Source organism: Thamnophis elegans, chromosome 1, assembly GCF_009769535.1.
Source record: "Thamnophis elegans isolate rThaEle1 chromosome 1, rThaEle1.pri, whole genome shotgun sequence".
Lineage (NCBI taxonomy): Eukaryota > Metazoa > Chordata > Lepidosauria > Squamata > Colubridae > Thamnophis > Thamnophis elegans.
Window position 1 is genome coordinate 18,571,244 of NC_045541.1, and position 20,593 is coordinate 18,591,836.

Consider the following 20,593-nt stretch of genomic DNA (forward strand, 5'->3'; position numbering starts at 1 on the left):
TTGCCTTTTGAAAAGCACAACTTTCACTTGTGTGATCAAGAATCTCCATAGACATAACAATATGTTCTGAATTTCTATTTAGCACATTTATATTTATATTTATCCCACCTCACCCTTTTTATAAATACTAGTGACAAACATACCTAATATTCCTTCCTCAACCTATTTTTCTGGTAACAAACGGTCCTATGAGTGTGTGGGAGCTGACACAGAGTGATTGTTACAAAAAAAACCGTTACCCAGCTGGCTTTTGTGCCTAAGATAGGACTAGAAACTCACAGTCTTCGGGTATCTAGCCTGATGCCTTAACCACTAGACCAAAGTATCCTTCTAAATCTCTATATCACTGCATATCAATGTATCGTTATGCTATATAGATCATATTCTTCCATAAAAGGAGTAACTCAGGGGTGGGTTCCTGCCAGTTCTAACCTCTTCTATAGAAGAGGTTCCACAAATCTACAGTGCCATTTAGAAACCAGTTCCAGCTTCCCTCCCCCCCCCGCCCATATGCACATCATCAGATGAAAAGCAGAGGAGGAATTCTGGGAGTTGAAGTCCACAAGTCTTAAAGCTGTCAAGTTTGAACCCTCTTGGGGTATTTCTTCTAAAGGGTTAGGTGTGCAAGGGTCTTGTAACTTGACAGCTTTAAGACTTGTGTGCTTCAAATTGGAGTTTCTGAACCAACATTTTGGTTGCTAAGAATGAGTGTTTGTTAAGTAAGTTCACCACACTTTACAAGTTGGGCCACACCCACCCAGTCACATGACTGCCAAGCTACTCCCACTCAGTCACATGGCTGGCAAGCCACTCCACCTGGTCACATGGGCAGCAAGCCACTCCCACAAAGCAGGCCACACCTACAGAAGAGGTTCTAAAATTTTTTGAAACCCACCGCTGGAGTAACTCCATCTTTCTCTCACTACAAAAGTGACAGTGTTTAGATGGGATGTTTGAGTGATAACACTGGCAATGACATAACATTAAATAAATGTTGTTGAATACAAAGAGAGTGGCGTATAACTGAAGTAAAACATGCACAAGAATACATGATATGCTTAGTGAATGACTCAACACTGATCAGGCAGTAAGACATGTATGTGTGTTTCCCCCTTTGGTTGTTTAATATGTTTATGGGACAATGTTTAAGGAATGCTTGCGGGAGGTTAAGAGATGTGTTCATTGAGAGTAATGCTGTATTTTTGGCTAAGACCTGAAAGATGTGCAGTGGACATTAGATAGATTGCATATGCCTGTAAATTGTATGAATGATACTGAAAATTAATCAAAGGCCAACATTTTGTTTTCTTGACATGGGAAATGGAATGGGCACTTTAAATTATACAGAAATGGTGAAAATTTAAAAAAGAGAATACATGTTGAATCTTAGTAGAAGTTTAAGAAATATGGAAAATAGATGAAGATGCAAATGCTGTTAGAAATATAAAGGATGCTACATGATCTGTGGCAAGGGATGGATGTTTGTTGAAAGAAGGAAAAAATGGCCATGGTTAAGAAGATGCTTCTACCTATTTTATAACAGCAGTGACCACAACTGGTTCCAACAAAATAGTTTGCTAAGTGACACAGTAACCACAAGAGGGATGGGGGAGGGGGAAGAGAGGAAGGGAGAGGGAGAAGAAGGGAGGGAGAAAGAGAGAGACAGAGACAGACCAGAGAGAGAGACAGAGATGGAGAAGGAGAGAGATAGAGAGGGAGGGAGAGAAGCTGGTTGCTGGCCATCTTATCCAGGTAAAGTTGTCTCATTGTTTTATCCAGGTAAAGGTCTTCTGGGCCTGATCTCTCCCTCTCTCTCTCTCCTCTCTCTCTTTCTTTTTCTTTCTTTTTTCTTTCTTTCCTTTTCTTTCCTCTTCTTTTCTTTTCTTCCCACAGGGCAGAGAAATTGCTTAAAGAAACTCTCGGTTCCCAAGTTTCCTTTCTTTGCAGTGTGTTCATAAAAGTGCCAACTGCAAATTAACAACGTTTGCTCTGTGACCTTATTTAGCTGAGTAGAATTGTTCCTCTGGCTGGTAACTGCGGCCTGAAACTGACTAGACCTTAACTGTTTGTTGTAAAAGTGTCCATTGATGGGAAAATGATTCTTTTTTAAATAGAGTTTATTACTGTTCTATTTGCAACTGGTCACTGTCTGGAGCAGTTGCTAAATGAAAAGGAGAATTGAATGTGTCAAGAGAAGCATAACAATTAGTTGAATATAATAGGGGTACTTGAATTCAGCATAAAGGGACATGGTCCCTATATTAGATGGCAAGGATCCAAACTATAACACACAAAAAGGGGAAAAAAACAATTAAAAGAGAATGACCAAGGAAGTCATAATTGGTTAAAGTTGATGTCATTCTCAAACAAAAAGGGTACTTAAGGAATAAAAATTGATAAAGTATATGGGGTATGAATATAGTAGAAGCAGGGGACGGTTTTCAAGGACAGAAAAATTTTACACATGCTGAATATTCTTAGTGTTGAACTAGTTGCAACTATTTTTCTTTTCTGCTGCTTGTGTTATGATTTTAATGTCTTTGTCCTACTCTTCCTTACTTTTTTACTCACCAGGCAGTTGCTGTGAATTGAACATAATTGAATGTGTGTGGGGGGGGGGGGAAGCAACCATATGACTATAGGAGCACAAGATAAATTTAACCACAGAATAGTAGAAAAAGGGATTGTGAGGGTTTCAAAAAGAGAATTAATACCAAAGTAGAACAACAGATGAGTCAACCTCCATCTTTATTTCACACTCTTTTGATCTCTCTCCAAAATTACCTTGGTCTATCCAGCTAATCTATAAATATAAAAAAAAATGTGTGTATGTTTGTGTGTGTTTATGTTTGTGCGTTCCAGCATAACTCGGAAACGCCTCAGCAATTCACCAAACTTAGTATACAGATGACTTACCCTCTGGAGAAAAATACTCTGGGGGTAAGACACCCATAACACCCCATGGGGTGTGTGTTTTTTAAGATACAGCATGTTGTGCCTTAAAATGGCTTCTACTATTGTGCCATAAAATGGTTTCTACTGTACAGTGCAGTGGATTTGCCATGGTAACGGCGTCATGATACTCCACAAGGGAGCTCCCTCTGGTAAGGGGGAAAATCCAACATTAGAAATTATGTTTGGGTTCAGACATTTTCCCCCTATAAATAAATACCCGGGCAACACTGGGTTATCAGCTAGTACTTAATAAAAATGCAATTTTACATATCACCTATGTATCCAACGTTAATATCTATAATGTTAATTCTTCTGGATTTGAAAGATTATTCCAGTTTTTCTACCCTATACATTTATTGAAGAATTAAATTGTGAAGCTTCCTAAGTTATGTCTATGAACTTCACTTATGATGACTTAATATTAGGCAATGACCTCTATATGTTTAAACTCAACAACTAGTTCATCACTAGGCAGTTCTATTTCCCAAAAGCATCTGTAAATTTCCAACTCAAATGACTGCAAATAATTGAATAATGATGTTCCCCATCTTACATCACGACCATTCCCTAACCACTATCTAAAACAAAATTAAAAAACATGGGCCTGGTTTTATGGGTTTTGTTGTTGTTTTTAAGCCTGTCCTCTCATACTTGATCCATTCATGTGGTATCAGGAACTGTAGAGACTTGGAGACTGTACCGAACAACCAGACCCACACATACAGAATTCAAGCTAACTACTTTATTATTTTCTGCTTGTAATACAGAAATGTCCCCAGTCTGGCCGTTTGCTCTTGTAACAATTAGATAAGGCTAAAAGGAACTTGGGGAAGGAAGGTTGGTCCTAGCCCTTTTGAGGCTACACAATGGCTTCATTAATAGGGATGTGGTGGCTCAGTGGCTAGACATTGAGCTTGTCGATTAGAAAGGTTGGCAGTTCACTGGTTCAAATCCCTAGTGCCGTGTAATGGAGTGAACTACCGTTACTTGTCCCAGTTTCTGCCAACCTAGCAGTTCAAAATCATGTAAAAATGCAAGTAGAAAAAGAGGGACACTTTTGGTGGGAAGGTAATTTTGTGTGCTATAGGCATTTAGTCATGCCACCACATGACCATGGAGACATCTTCAGACAGCGTTGGCTCTTCGGCTTTGAGACAGAGATGAGCAGAAAGTCAGGAACGAATAGCACATATGTGCGATGGGAAGCTTACCTTTAATGACTTCAGGCTGTCTCCATGCTTAATCCCTCCTCATTGTAAGGATGGGTGCTTCCCAACAGTATTTCAGCACCAAAACACTATGACTACCCTGCTTGCTACTTCTTAGCACACAAACAGAACTGGACTGCTCTGTACATATTCAAAACTAAAACTATAATTAGCGCCCAGATCATTATGTCGGTAGCCCTGTTTGCATTCCTCCCACCTCATTAATTTTCTTCTTCGTCTCTTTCTCCAGCTCAAATGAGTGGCGAGTGTACCCAGGATAGGCGATGGCTAGTGAATAGAATCTATAGAGGTTTCAGCTCAGCCATTTCTGTGAGATAAAGAGATGGAAAAACTGGGAAACAATGTTCTCCATCATGACCTTGACCCAATGGCCCAGCCTCCCTTTGGATGTTAGGTCACCTCAATGGCATGCTGGGAAAGCAGTGAAAATGGATCCTTTGATAGGATAGGGATGTCTTGTAGATAATTGGAAGATTGCTGTTGTGGCTGTGTAATTTTATCATGGTGCTGCTTATAGTCGGGGCATATTTATTAATCTAATGTGTGCTATTAGGCTGTTTCCATGGATTTACTAGTGTTGGTTATTGTGGACTTCTTAGTGTTACATTGTTTACTGTGTTTTCTTGTTATAAACCTTACCTTAAGATTTATAATTTTGTATTGTTTGTTGGACTGTGGCTGTCTTGCAGTTATTTCTGTAGGTGCAATGAATTTGGAAAGAATTGGTGATGTACACATTTTTTTTTAAAAAAATAGAAATGAATCAATCAACGAATCAAGCAGCGATTTCCCTAAGTAGAGTAAAGATTACATTCTTCCTTTTTTTTTTCAATATAGACAAGTAAAAAGATTGTTTTGTTCTTTTCTAAACAATAGAATGAATCATAGAAGTGTTCTTGTATAGACTCAAAATTCAGGAATTGCCACTATAATGTTTTGAAATTGTCCATATGGTACAATAATGCTTCTTCCGCCCCCACCCCCCAGCCATTCAACTGCATTGGCATAGTAATTTAAATGGTATTGCCAGTAAAGTTCAGGTAGTTCTGAGAGTTATAAAATATGCCTTTTCAGGTTTCCACAATGCCAACAATTTCTTGATTTGAAACTGGCAGCCTCCCAAACACAGGAAGCAGGTGATTTATGGAAGGAGGTAGCTATAAAAGCTTCCATTTGCCTGAGTTTTAATTAACTGTTGTGCTATTGGCCTCCGCCCTTAAGCTACTGAAGGGGCTTGCTTTTCCTTTGTCAAGACTGCAGATTAATAACTTGAATGTATTTATTTTTTTAACACTTGCCTCCTACATAGCAATCCTGATGCTGGAGATATACATATATAGAAACAGTGTTCTGAGTCCTCCCCCAGGCAATTCTTCCTGGGTAAGTGGGTGATCTCCGCTAGAAATCAAAAAGGCTTAACAATATAGAAGCAGACGGGCGTTTCCCAGTCATATAGGAAGGCAGCCTCTGTTGTACTCATTACAGAATAATTCAAGCCACTTCAGAGGTGGGTTCCTACCAGTTCGCACCTATTCGGTAGAAAACCGGTTCGTCAAATCTACCGAACCGTTAAAAGAGGTTCCACCAGTGGACCCGAAAGCAGGCCACACCTATAGAAGAGGTTCCAAACTTTTTGAAACCCACCACTGGTCCTTGGATATGATTATTCTACACTATCATGCTCATATTTATAAAACTCAGTGCCTCTGTGAAAGGTAAGGATGACTACTTACTGCGTTTGTGGTGCAATCAGACATTGTGTGTGTTGAAGTTGTTTTAAAACGCAAACCAAAGATGCCTTTTAAAAAACAGTTACATCATATTCTTATGCATGCCAGTGCTGTGTGTGAGGTAATTTAAGGTGGTTCTGACAAGTGTCGTCAGCATTTTCATATCCTGTCACATGGGCGGCAAGCCACTCCCATCTGGTCACATGGGCAGCAAGCCACTCCCACAAAGGAGGGCCCCACCCACAGAGTAGGGTCCGAACAATGTTTGAAACCACCACTGAGTAGTCGGTAGTTTGGTTCACTGAGGTTTACAGTCGTAAAGAGTTATAGGATAGTATACTCAGTTGCTAGAGGGCCTTGCATCCAAGACACAGTCTTCCTTCGCAGCAGCAGAACATGCAAGCTCTGGAGAAGTAAGATCCACATTTTCTACTGACTTTTTCTGCAAACCCACAATCATATATTCCTGATACACATGCACATGCCCTCAGCTAAGAAGATGGAATGGCTGACAAAATGGTACTGGAGAAGGGTAGCCTTGCTGGCCTTTGTTAGACTTCAGGGATTTTTCAAAACATGTGCTGACGTCGGGACTTCTATTGAGGATCCAGCATTAGCTATTCCAGTTGAACCTGATAGTTGAATTTCAGTGCAAAGAAACTGAGGACAACAATTGAATAGAAAAGGCATGAGTTTTTCCTTAAGGACATTACAAAAATCAAGATTTTTTTAAAAAAAAATGCAAAGATGTGCATAATCAATAACAGAAAAGACAAATTGTATAGAGAAAGACAATATAAAGAAACTGAGTCATGCTTAAATGGACATTTTAGAAAGTGAAGTTAAAGAAGCCGTAGGAAATAGTCATCTACCAAATTGCAAGAGTATAGGGAATACCATACTATTTTGTAGTCAAATAGTGTTTTCCTCTTGTTGGCACTTGTGAAAAACACAGTAAAGTTATATTTAATAACAAAAAGGCAGTGGTGGGATTCAATTTTTTTAACCGTGGGCCGTGGCTTGGTGGCATGGCCGGCTTGGTGGGCATGACTTGGTGGGCGTGGTAGGAGAATGATACTATAAAATTCCCCCATTCCTCCCGATCAGCTGGGACTCAGGAGTCAGAGAATAGATGGGGGCATGGCCAGTCAGAGGTGGTATTTACCGGTTCTCTGAACTACTCAAATGTCCTCTACTAGTTCTCCAGAACTGGTCACAACCTGATGAATACCACCTCTGCAAAAAAGGCAATTCTAAGGAATAGTTTACTTATCTCCCATGCTAGAAAGATGATGCTCAAGAGTTTACAACCCACTTTTCAACAATAGATGGAACAAGGATTGCTAGGTGTATTGAGTATAATCCAAAAGAGTGGAGGCATCCATTTTGTTTATTCCAATGGATAATTGGGAAAGGGAATACATTCAAAATACAATAGAGGTTTGCTTTGATTGATCATGTAAGGCTCTGACCTGTATAGACTATAACACAATGAGGATAGCTTTTATAGTATACCAGACTCCCATGTCTGCCTTTTGAAGAAGTTAGGCAATAATCAAGAAGCAAATTCAGATGGGATGTAGAACAAATAAATGGACCAAACGGCAGTTTTTCAAGGCTGAATACTGTCACCTTATTTATTTATGTTATATGCAGAAAAAATACTGGACTAAGGAATAGAAATTAAATTGACTCATATAATATAAACAAACTCAGAAATGCTGATAGTATTACTTCATTGCCTGGATGTCTGAAAGACGTAAGGAGTATCTTGCTGAAAATAAGAGAGAGTACAAAATACAACCTGCTGATGAATATTTTAAAAGTGTAAGATATGTTAACAGGACATGCCAACCCAATGCAACTAGTTTTAGTGATAGTTAACCTTTTGGGTTCAGCATGTCAAAAATGGCAAACCCTCCCCCTCTCACCTCCCTCCTTTCCTCTCTCTCTCTTCCTCCCTCCTTCCTTCCTTCCCTCCCTCCCTCCCTCCTCCCTCTCTCTCTCTCTCTCTCTCTCACACCACACACACACACAAAACAACATTTTTCCTCATCCCCATTAGGACCAGCATAACATGCTGGTAAACATTGGCATATCGGCCAAAATATTGTGGAGGGTCAGCTTTGATCCACATGTCGTAAGTTCATTATCACTGAACTAGATGGAGAAGCTGAAGTAGAAACAGATTTATCTTTCTGGTATCAAATGTTCAAATGAGTGTATCCATGAAATAATGATACATCTGCTACTTGAGGGAAAAGGCTGTGACAAATCTAGACAAAAATATTGAACTGCAGAGACACTACACTGACAATAGATTTATATTTCTCAACGCTATGGTTTTCCCCAGTTGTGACATTAGCTGCGGAAGCTGGACCATCAGAAAGGCTGAACAATGAAAAATGAATGACTTTGAGTTGTGGTGCTGAAGAAGATTGTTGAGAATAGCGTGGAACACAAGAAAACAAATCATTCACTATTACTGAAATAGAACCAACTCCTCACTGGATATGCCAATAACAAAGCTAAAGCCGAGACATTGGGGCATATAATAAAAGATAAGAACCATTGGGGAAGACTGGATGCTTACAGGACATCAAATGCAAGATGGTTAGACGTTTTCACTGAGGAATGAGCTTACGACAACTCAAAGAGCGTTACTGGCAGGCAACTGGGTGATATTACATCCATTAGGTTACAAGCAGTTGGAAGTGATGGAATGACTGAACTACAGTCTGCAATTAGTAGCAGTAGAAGAACTTTCTTTAAAAAGTGTTACTAAGATATTTGCTATCTCCCTTACCTTCCATTCATATAACAAGCATCAGCCAACGGCATCCTACAGATCTGAAAGACAGAGACAGCACCAGAAACAATGTTTCACACCGTTTGAAGGGCAATTGTAGAAAAGTGTCTGGGAAAACAGGCAGTACAAATATTTGCAGTGAACATGAATGGGTAGGGAAGATAGCAAGACTTACTGTGGTTAAGTTGTTTTATACATTATAAGCTCTGTTGAGGTTATTTCCTTTGCTATTGAGAAAGATGCTGATCTAAATTGTTTAGTGATGTCTCGATGCACTGATCCTGGATTAAGATATATGAAAATAAACTATTGAGTTTTTAGAGCACATGGGAAATCTGATAGTGTTTATGGTGCAGGTTACAAAGTTGCCATGGAAAGTTAAAAGTAACTCGACATATACCAGATTGAAAAAGAGACAAGATGTGAAATACTTTGATAAAATATTTTGTCTTCCAACACTGTCCTCCTTTACAGGAATTGCTTGAAGAAAATACACACTATACAGTGTGCTGATATATTACCAGTCAGCTGGGTTGCAAATTCACCAACATCTGATCATCAAAAAAAGAATACATTAGAATAATCCCAGATCCAAAATAGAATTTCACACATGGAGAATTCATTCAGAGTCCTCTCCCCCTCTCCTCCTCCCCCTCCACCTCACTCACTTCCTCTCCCTCCATCCTCTCTCTCTCTCATCGCTCTCTCTCTCGTCTCCGTCTCTCTCATCTCTCTTCTCTCTCTCTCTCTCTCTCTCTGAGTGTGTTTGTGAGAGAGATTGAGAGGGGGGGGAGAGAGACTTATATTATCTCTCTAGCCCGTGTCAATCCAGTTTGCCTTATAGAAACAATGTGATAAAATATTCACTGCGGGATGTGTCAAGGCAGGTAACAGATAAATGCAATTAGGCATTGCTAAGCAGAAATTTGCAAGGTTCCCCAAAGGGAAACAAAGGAACCACACTGTGTGGATTCATCATTTTAATAAGAGTTAATCCCCTCTCACAGATAGATTTAACTCTAAACATCTTAAATATCACCCTTGCCATCTCTACTGTGGTACAAAAATACAGGAAATGAGGCAAAGATCCTAAGGCACCTTTTGTATCTGCCATATGAAATAACAGATCATATTAGGAGGAACTGGGCATGCCTGGATGGGAGACGCCAAGTAGACAGTCACAAAATAGAGCTTGACTGGTGTTAGCAATGATTGTGATGGTTTTTATATAAAACCATTGCATTTAATGTACTGTTTTAAATAATATTATTTTGCATATCTTTGCTTTAACTATACACTACTTAGAAACATTCAGGCCATGTCAATATCTTAATTGTTAATATGCAAATAATCCACAAGTCACAATCATTCATTCAATAGCCATTTGAAATTATGATGGTGCTGAATGAAGGGATTTATGACCTACACCCAAAATTGCAGAGTCCGAGTGATCACAAGATGAAGATTCAGGTGCTTTGCAATCCAACCACACTTATGATCACAGAGACGCTGCAACTTTCCTCACCCACTTATCTCTCTCTTCATATCAGCCACACACTCAGAACATGCCAAATTGCTGTGGCTTGGGAAGCCTCAGCAGGCGCACCAGTCTGCCAAGTTGCACAATTTGGGGAAGGAGGTTTCCAAAGGTTTCCAAAGGCTTGGAGAAAGGCATGAGACAGTCACAGTTATAAGGCTGCGGTTTGCATGAGTTGGGTGTTGTCTGTTGGCATCTGGAGAAAAATGGCAAAGGTAGGTTGAGTGCTTTGCCAAGCCTCTTAGTGTTTTCCTCATCCCCTTGAGGCACCTTATGCTCCTTACTTTGGACTCTGCTTAAGAACTTGTGAGATCGTTTAACAACTGCAATTGGGAGAGCCGGGGTCACCTGATGTCTTGCCTAATGACAACTTCACTCAACAGTCAAGATTCCAGGTCCAATTGTGATCATAAGTCAAAGACTATCTGTAGAGCACAATAATGAAGAATGCTCCTGTTTCAGGCAAGCCATATCCTTTTTCAGGATATTCCATTTTGTGTCTCCTTCTACACATTTTTCCTATATCTCTATAAATTCTGCTCCTCTGGGAATGTTGATGATTCTACCCATTGACCCATTGGAAAGAGATATGTTGGTGACATACTTGGTGGATTTGGATACTAAAAAAAAAAGCAGATATATACATATTTTCAGAATTGTTTAAGTTTTTTTTCCTTTTAGTTGTATATTTATATAAATTTGAATGTGTAAACTAGCACAATTAACTTCTCAAACACCACAGTATTTTTTAAAAAAAATCTCCTTCTCTCCCAACCATCCTTGAACATGAATGTGTCACACTGCTAACAATTTTTTTGAAGGCCACCCTTGAAGTACTAATCTAATTCTCCCTTTTTAACTGGCTTTTCAGTAAAAATTTCCTTTAATTTTTTAAACTCTAGGCTTTCATAACTATAACCTTTCACATTTAATTAATGGGTACTTGTAAATATAATCCTTTTTATACAAATTTGTCCTCTATAAACATTCAAGTCGCACAGTCATAGTTTTTATATTTGTAAAATTGCTTTGCTTCATGATAATTCTTTAAAATGAAAATTATAGAAATTGATTCGGCAAGGATATATTCTTCTGGAAATACTGCACATTCTTGAAATCATCTTCTAACAATTGTGTTCTTCTTCCTAAGCTATTGATTGCTATACTTTGTTGACATATTTCTCAACTTTTCCCTGCTTGACTCAGGGGTGGGTTCCTCCCGGTTTGCACCGGTTCTTGCGATCCGGTTTGTCAGTGAACCCGGAAGTAATTAACTTCCGGGTTCCTAGCTCCTAGCCCCTGTCGCTGGGTGCCTGCAGGGTTTTTCTTTTTAAAAAACGCCTCTCCGGAGAGGAAGCCCTGTCAAAGCGCACCTTTCCCACCTCGGCGGCTGCAGGGACCGCCCTGCCGCTTTATCTTCCTCCTCCTCCTCCTCCCCTTCTGCCCTGAGCAGCAGCAGTGGCAGCCGAGCCGGGAAAGGGGTGCTTTGGCAGGGCTGTGGAAGCTCTGTCAAAGCGCACCTTTCCCGCCTTGGCGGCTGCAGGAACCACCCCACCGCTTTATCTTCCTCCTCCTCCTCCTCCCCTTCTGCCGTGAGCAGCGGCAGTGGCAGCCGAGCCGGGAAAGGGGCGCTTTGGCAGGGCTGTGGAAGCTCTGTCAAAGCACACCTTTCCCACCTTGGCGGCTGCAGGAACCACCCCGCCGCTTTATCTTCCTCCACCTCCTCCTCCCCTTCTGCGTTGAGTAGCGGCAGCGGCAGCCGAGACGGGAAAGGGGCGCTTTGGCAGGGCTTCTGCCGCACCCCCAAGGACCGCTGACCTCGCGCCACCGCTTCTTCTTCTTCCCCAGCCTTCCCAGTTAGCTTGCTTGAAGCTCTGAGGAGGCAGGAGGAGGGTCGCAGGAGTGGAAGTGGTGGGAGGTCTCCCCGGCCGGGAAGAGCTGAGAGGCTGCCGGCTCCTTTCGCAGGAAAGTTAACTTTTCTTGGCGAAATCCTGCCCCCCCCCCACGTGGGTGAGTGGTCGGATGTCCTCTTCCCATAAGCCACCCGGAGTTACCTGTGTGTGAGGTGGGCTGCCCTATGCATTTGCGTGTGTGCGCTGGAAAGAGAGTGAAAAAAAGAGGGAGAAATAATTATATTAATTAGATAGATCAGTCTTTCTCCACCTTGGAGACTTGAAAGTGTGTGGACTTCAACTCCCAGAAAGGGAGTTGGGAGAAAGGGAGAAAGGAGGAGAGAATGAAAGGAAGATGGGGAAAAGAAGAAAGAGGAGGATGGAAAGGAGAGAAAGAGGGGGAGAGAGGGTAGAAAGGGGAAGAGGAAGAGCAGGAGTAGGAGAAAGGTAAGGGAAGAAGGAAGGGGAAGGAGAGCAGGAAGGAAGAAAGTAGAGAAGGGAGGAAGGGAGAAAAGAAAGGGAAAATAAGGTGGTGTTATAACAGGAGGAAGGGGTGGTAAACAAAGCAACCCAAACTGTATATTATAACCTATTAAATGAAATAATAAATGTATAAGAATGATAAATGTTAAAACACTTGTAACCAAACGACATGCTATATGTGATGATGGGTTTTTTTCTTTTTGTTTTGTTTTGTTTTTATTGTTGTGGGTATGTGTCGTCTATGTAACAAAAAATAAAAAAAAAAATTTATAAAAAGGTGGAGAAACACTGAGATAGATGATAATGAGATGAGGGAGGGAGAGAGAGAGACCATAACTAGATAGACAGATAGGCAGGCAGATAGATGGATGGATAGAGAGAAAGAGAGAGAGATAGGTAGGCAAGCAGATAGATGGATGGAGAAAGAGAGGGGGAAAGAGGGAGAGGGATACCATAACTAGATAGGCAGGCAGGTCACATGGGTGGCAAGCCACTCCCACAAAGGAGGCCACGCCCACAGAGTAGGCTCAAACAATTTTTGAAACCCACCCCTGGCTTGACTATACACATACCCTTAAACACTAGAGAAAATCTCTTTTAGAAGAAGCCATAGGCTCCTCAAATTGAGCATTTATGGCTACCACTGGTCAATCAGGTGCAATTGAGATGCCCCAAAAATCAGTGATGGGATTCAAAAAATTTTATTACAAGTTCTGTGGGTGTGGCTTGGTGGCCATGGCAGGGAAAGGTTACTGCAAAATCCCCATTCCCTCCTGATCAGCTGGGACTCGGGAGGCAGAGAATAGAATTTACTGATTATCCAAACTACTCAAAATTTCTGCTACCAGTTCTCTAGAACTGGTCAGAACCTGTTGATTACCACATCTGCCAAGAATGGATTAGAGCAGTGTTTCCCAACCCAGGCAACTTTAACATAAGTGGACTTTAACTCCCAGAATTCCTTAGTCATTGTGGTGGTTGCTAAGAATTCCATGCTTCTCACAGTTGCCAAGGTTGGGCAATGCTGAATTAGAATACCATTTCTCATTGTCAGACTCAAGCTGTTGGCATTCAGAATATCCTGCCAATAATACAGAAGTGGGCATATAGCCCTTGGTAATGATACTCCCAAATATACATAAATTAGTTTTTTTCTGCTGGACAAATTGATCAGACCAAAGTTACCGCAAGTAATTTCAGTGAATGCCTTCTTGGCAGTGGAGACTCGGAGTTAATGTAAATTAATCTTAGGGGAGGGGGAGGATATTTTAAGTGTCAGAGGCCAAGTTTCTGACATTTTTGGGTTCTGCAGAATGCCATCTAACCATAATGTAAGAGGTGGGATTGAAATTCAGCCCTTTAATTTTTTTGTAACTTTATGGTCAGGAATAAGAGCATGAAGCCAATGGCAAGTAGATTGATTGTATCCCAACAATAAACTGCTCACATGCAAAAAAAATTCTGAAATCTATTTTTTTATTCAATTTTTGACCCACTACATTAAACAGCTCCACTATTGAAGAATGTTATCAAACTTGGCAAGAAAAGCAGCAATGAAATGCCATTTTTATTTCTGGTGGTATTGAGTAGAGATGGGATTGGGAGGCATCCCAATCCAATTCCCATCAGTAAATTTGAAGAACAAAAAGCAGAGTGAAGTATGGCACTGTCAATCTCTACTGATTTTGCTGCCAAATTCCAGCAGTGCAGTCTCAGGTCATTGTAGGCTTGCAAATGAAGTTGATTGTCTTCTCCTTCTTCGCCAGATTTAATTGACCCCAGTATATGGAGGGGAAACAATCTGTTTATCAGAATGAAATGATGGAGACTCCTGTAAGCAGAGAAAATTTCCAAGTGATTCAGCACTTTGGAATGCTATATAGGAAGGCAGGTAATGTGTTTGCAAAAAAAAAAAAGTGCAAGCATTATTTCCATCTCTTCATAAAAAAAAGCCGGATGGTAAGAGGAGGAAGGAGAGTAGCAGTCAAATGATTCACAGCTCTACCTAGTCATCCTAGGGAAGAGTTCATTTAACATCTAAATAAAATTAAATAAATAAAACAAAATTATTTTATATTCTGCATTTCCTTCAAGGCAATATATGGTGCTCTTTCCGCTCTCCCCCCCCCCAACAATAATATTACTGTGAAGTAAGGTTAAGAGAGAATGATTGGTCCAGTCATCCAATGAGCTTCCATGACTAAAGATGGAATCCAACCTGGGTATCCATGACACTAATCCAACACACAACTGCCCTACAGCAAAAAATATTCAAAATGCTAAGAAAAGCAGTGATTTTATGGTATTTGTATTTTTATTTGGATTATGGGTGGGGAAGGGGCTGGGAGTCAAACCCCTTCATTTCCCACTATTATTCTATACTTCCATGTTGGAAGCACTGAAGCACTTCTGTGATGAAAGAATCAACTGGTGACACCAGTGTTTCGCGGAAGACATCCAGTTGAGGGCTCTTTTACTATCCCATTAAGTTGTCCACCAAATTGGTACCCATTCATCTACTTGCAGCCATCTGCTTTTTTGGTCCTCCAACATCTTAAGATATGCCTCCCACTGGACTTTGACAAACATCAGTTTGCCTACAGGAGGAATAGGTTGACAGATGATGCCATAGCTACTGCTTTACACTCTGTAGCAAGTCATCTGGAGAAACCTAGGAACTATATCAAGATGTTTTTCATAGACTATAGCTTGGCTTTCAATACCATTCTGCCAAGCATCCTTATTGAAAAGCTGACTGACTTGGATTTTCCCTCTTCCATCTGTGACTGGATCAAAGACTTTCTGAGGGATCAGCCACAAACAGTGAAGGTTGGGTCTGTCATATCCACCTCCCTGCAGCTTAGCACCAGCTCCCCACAAGGCTGTGTGCTCAGTCCCTACCTGTATACACTGTACACACATGAATGTGTATCATCTGACCCATCCACTGTGATCATTAAATTTGCAGAAGACACCACTGTACTGGGTCTTATTACAGGTGGAGATGAAACAGCGTACACGGTGAAGGTTCAAAAACTATCCAAGTGGTGCTTTAAAAAACAACCTGCACCTGAACATCAGCAAGACCAAGGAGGTGGTGTTGGACTTCTGGAGGAAGAGAGGGGAACCTTCCCCACTTTACATCAAGGGGAGCTGCATAGAGAGTGTCTCCTCCTTTAAATTCCTGGGAGTTCATCTCAGTGAAGACCTCACCTGGAAAAGATGGCCAGGAAGGCCCAACAGAGATTCCATTTCCTTAGGGTCTTGTGTAAAAACATGGCAGAAGAACAACTGATGACCTCCTTTTACTGGTCCACAATAGAAAGCGTCCTCACTTATTGCATCATGGTATGGCATGCTGGTTTGACAGCCGCGAATAGAAAAATATTACAGAAGGTGGTGAACACAGCACAAAACATTGTGGGCTGTCCCCTGATACCACTAGATGAGATTGCATGGGTTCACTGTCTTAGAAGAGTGAGGAAAATCCTCAGGACGACTCACACCCTGGACGGGAAGGAGATATAGAAGCATAGCTAGCCACACAAACAGGCTGAAGAACATTTTTTATCCGTGGGCTGTCAGACTCATGAATGCAAAATAACATCATAACTAAGTAGTACGATGGACTTGCAGGGCCGGCGCAACATGTAACTTGTTCACATTGGTGTAATGGGACCAGTGGTGGGTTTCAAAAATTGTTCAAACCTACTCTGTGGGTGTGGCCTCCTTTGTGGGAGTGGCTTGCCGCCCATGTGACCGGATGGGAGTGGCTTGCCACCCATGTGACCGGATATGAAGATGCCGACGACACTTGTCAGAACCACCTTAAATTACCTCACACACAGCACTGGCATGCATAAGAATATGATGTAAACTTGTTTTTTAAAAGGCATCTTTGGTTTGCGTTAAAACAACTTCAACACACGCAATGTTCTGATTGCACCACAAACACAGTAGTCATCCTTACCTTTCACAGAGGCACTGAGTTTTATAAATATGAGCATGATAGTGTAGAATAATCATATCCAAGGACCAGTGGTGGGTTTCAAAATTTTTTGGAAATTCTTCTGTAGGTGTGGCTTGCTTTCCGGGTCCACTGGTGGAACCTCTTCTAACCGGTTCGGTAGATTTGACGAATCGGTTCTACCGAATAGGTGCGAACTGGTAGGAACCCACCTCTGAATGGGACTGGGTGTTTGTTAATATGCTTTATTGGGTTTGGGGTTTTTCTTCTTCTTTTTGTCTTCATTGTGGGTTGTATTGTGTTGGGAGGGTGCACTGAGGGAGCTCAACCAATCTCATTGTACATATGTTGTGCACTGACAATAAAGAATTATCATTATTATGTACTCGAACTATTGGATCAGCAGGAACTGGAGTGTGTATTATGAGAGCTCATCCTGTCCCGTGGCAACAACTAGGTTTTGAAAATGAGTCTGCTGATCATCAGCCCATCATCTAAACCTTGTGAGCCACTGCGCTCCTTCGTTTCCCACCATTAATTTTGAAGAACAACAAAAAAAAAAATAGACGTTCCAAATATTTTAAGTTAAAAAGGACTCCAAACAGATTGTTTTGATTGGGAATTAGATTCTAAAAATCTCCCAGTTAATTCCTTTGCCATTTGAAATGAATAATTTGTTACAATGGTTGTCTAGTATCTGTCTATTTGTTTGTTTATATTTATTAAATTTATATGCCACTCATCTCACCATCATGTAACTCTGGGCAGCTTAGAATATAAAGAAACATCAGATCAAATTAACAACCAGGCTTTTTACCACAAACTGAATTGGGAGACAAATTACAACAGAATTGTTATGTATTTAGTAACTTTCCTATTTGTAATAATCAAAAGGTTCCTTTTAAAACACTATGGTTTTAAGTCCCTGAGCAACACCCACATTTGGTCATTCCAATAATACAGGCACAGTACAACTAATCTGAGCACTGCATAAATTACCTAAGATAACATACATTAATAAGATAGTTGGAAAATGAAATATAACGAAACTTTGATCTCTGGTTTTCTAATATAAAAGCTATAATGCTGCAACATAAATAGGAAGAACATGAATACAATGTGCTGTGTGTGCATTATGGATCCTACCAGATATAAAAGCAGATATAATGAATATCTGTTATACTGCAATATAGATTTTTCGCACAGCAAACATTATAAATAAACTCAATATATAACTTCCAGTCTCCCAGGTACCTAACCATCTTCTAAGATTATATATGACTGATCCCATATTCTCCTGAATAATGCTAGATTAAAGAAGCAGTGATAAAGATTGATAATCCATCTTGCACCATCATTTTAATAAAAGAGGCAGAGGGAAAAATCTGAAATGGATTATTAAAAATATTGCTGTCCAGAAAGAGAGTGAATTTATATTTTCATTACAATGATTGCCATTCTGTCTGTTCATCTGCCTGAAAAGCTGGGTGTGAACATCCAAATACAAGAACTTGATCATTTCCCATGTCATTTCTGGATTGCATACTGTGTTTAATACTAAATACTTTTTCTGTTACAAATGCAGCTGTACGAAACGTCAGTGCTATTCGTTTCCTTAAACTGGAATGTAAAGGTATGTTTTTAAAGTGGAATATGAATTACTGTTTTAACAGTAATTTGTATTAAAGGCTACAATTACTGCAATAGCTGCAGAAAAGAAAAAAGAAAACCTTGAACAAATAAACCTATTTAATATTCCTTCCTTTTACTTCTAACAATTTTGATCTTTAATCCCTTCAAATAGTGTCATAGAACTTGATTTCTTTTCACTTTCCTTTCTACATTTTCACAAGGTTCTTCAAATCTGTAACAAGCCTCTTTTGTCAATACAGTGTAGAAAAATTGTCCAGGTCACTGACTTGATTTGTTACCTCTATATCTCTTTTAATTATAAAGAAATCAGTTGGTTTCTTTGCATGTCTTTTTCCACTAAATTCTCCCAGGGTTAGGTAATTCCCTCAGAAGGAGAAAAGGGAAGTGAACACTTCACTTTTATAGACATGTAGAAAGATTTGGTGGATTTTGGGAAGATATGGCAAACTGACGATGGCTCTACTAAAAGCAGAGCCAGCAACTATAGCAGCTGGTGAATTGACCAGCTCTTTGTAATAACTCTCTGGATAAGGAGAAGGCTTGAGATTGCCCATAAGTGCTCTAGATAGGTGCATGTCATGAGGAATTCATAAGAGAGCAGTCTTCGAGGATTTAGAGCATTTGAAAAGGAGGGCATAGCCATCAGGCTTTTTATGGAAAATTGATTGTGTACTCTGTGTACACACACACACACACACACACACACACAATGCAACATCAGGAAGTCACATAATATATTAATTAACCTTTTGAATTAAAAAAAAACCCTTGGAGAAATGGAAGAATCTAGGATTACAGGGAGACTTGGATTTGCAACAGTGCAGAGGATAGTTTAAGGGAATTATTTTGTTGCCATCCCCTACTTCAATCAACATAAAGGTAGAGGCTCTCCATCTAAATATCACCAGTTGTACAACTTCAGAGACAAGTTAGATGTATTGCAAAAAATAAAAAGATATACAGTCCAAAAAACCCAGGTTATTTCATGTGCTGCGTGTAAAGCAAACAATGAATTATTTGTATCAAACATGTGAACTAAACATATATGTCACATTTGACATGGAGGACATGCAATCAGACATGAAAATGTACACAAAATATTTCTTTTATTTATCCATTTAAAACATATAGCTGTCCGTCTTATGTTCAATTCTGAGCAGCTCTCAACTTTTCAATTTTTCATTCATGAATATTCAATGTTCATGAATATTAATGGCCATTAAGCAACTTGAGGAGCTACGAGAATAGGTAAGATACATTGTGAACACCAAGCAGCAAAAATGCATATTCCTGAAATTTCAAACAAGTGGTTATCACGGTAACCAAAAGAAAGTTGAAAAATAAATTCTTAGGTAACAAAAAAGAAATACAATGACAGAATGCCGACTTCCAGCCTCTAACAAGAAAGGATAAGAAAAAAATATCTCAAGTCAAGAAAATCAACACATAAAGGAAAATAGCACGAAAGAAAGATTAAGAAGAACAAAAAAAAGTCATTGGGAAATTTACAGCTAAAGTAGGAGTACTCAAGAATAATCATACAAGAGATCTAATAGAGGCAAATGAAAATGGCAAAAAAAAACCTGCTGAAATCCTGTATAAACAGAATTATAGCATTACAGAAACATTTGCATAGAGCGAATACATTCATGAATCTTTTCCAGCAGAAATTGAGGCACAGCAGGCAACAGACCATCTGACAAATAAGAAGGCACCAGGTGCAGATGAAATGCAGGCTAAATTGTTTGAAGCTGCAGGAGAAGAGGTACTTAAAGTGCTAACTTCTCTACTTAACAAATATCAAACAAGACTGTGTGGCTCACAGATTGGGGAAAAAAATAGGCATATATACCTATAGCAGAGAAGGAGATGGAAGAGAATGTGCAAATTACCAAACTATTGTACTGATTCTTTAGGTAGGCAATGTTTTATTTAAGGTCTTCTTGGGAAGGATAATCATGGATGGAAAAAGAAATGCAGAGGGAATTGGCAGCTTTCAGAAAAGGTAAAGGAACAGGAAGTGAGATAGCTAATCCCTGAATATTCCTCTGAGGAACTTTACACTGATCATGAAGTGGTTATAAGAACCTAGTGTGGAGAATTTGAAAGATTTCGGATACAAGAACGAGTCAAAGATGCATTTTGTCACCATATCAGCGCAAATTACATTCTGAATATCATGGCTGCCTGCAGGGAGAAGCAACAGGGGCCTGATGAAGACAAGTGATGACTTCCTCACACAGATGCCAAAACGTGTCTTCTTACAGCAGGATGCAAATACATAATGACAATATTTGATGACACCATTTTGGCATCGTTGAAGTTTGCTTCATGCATG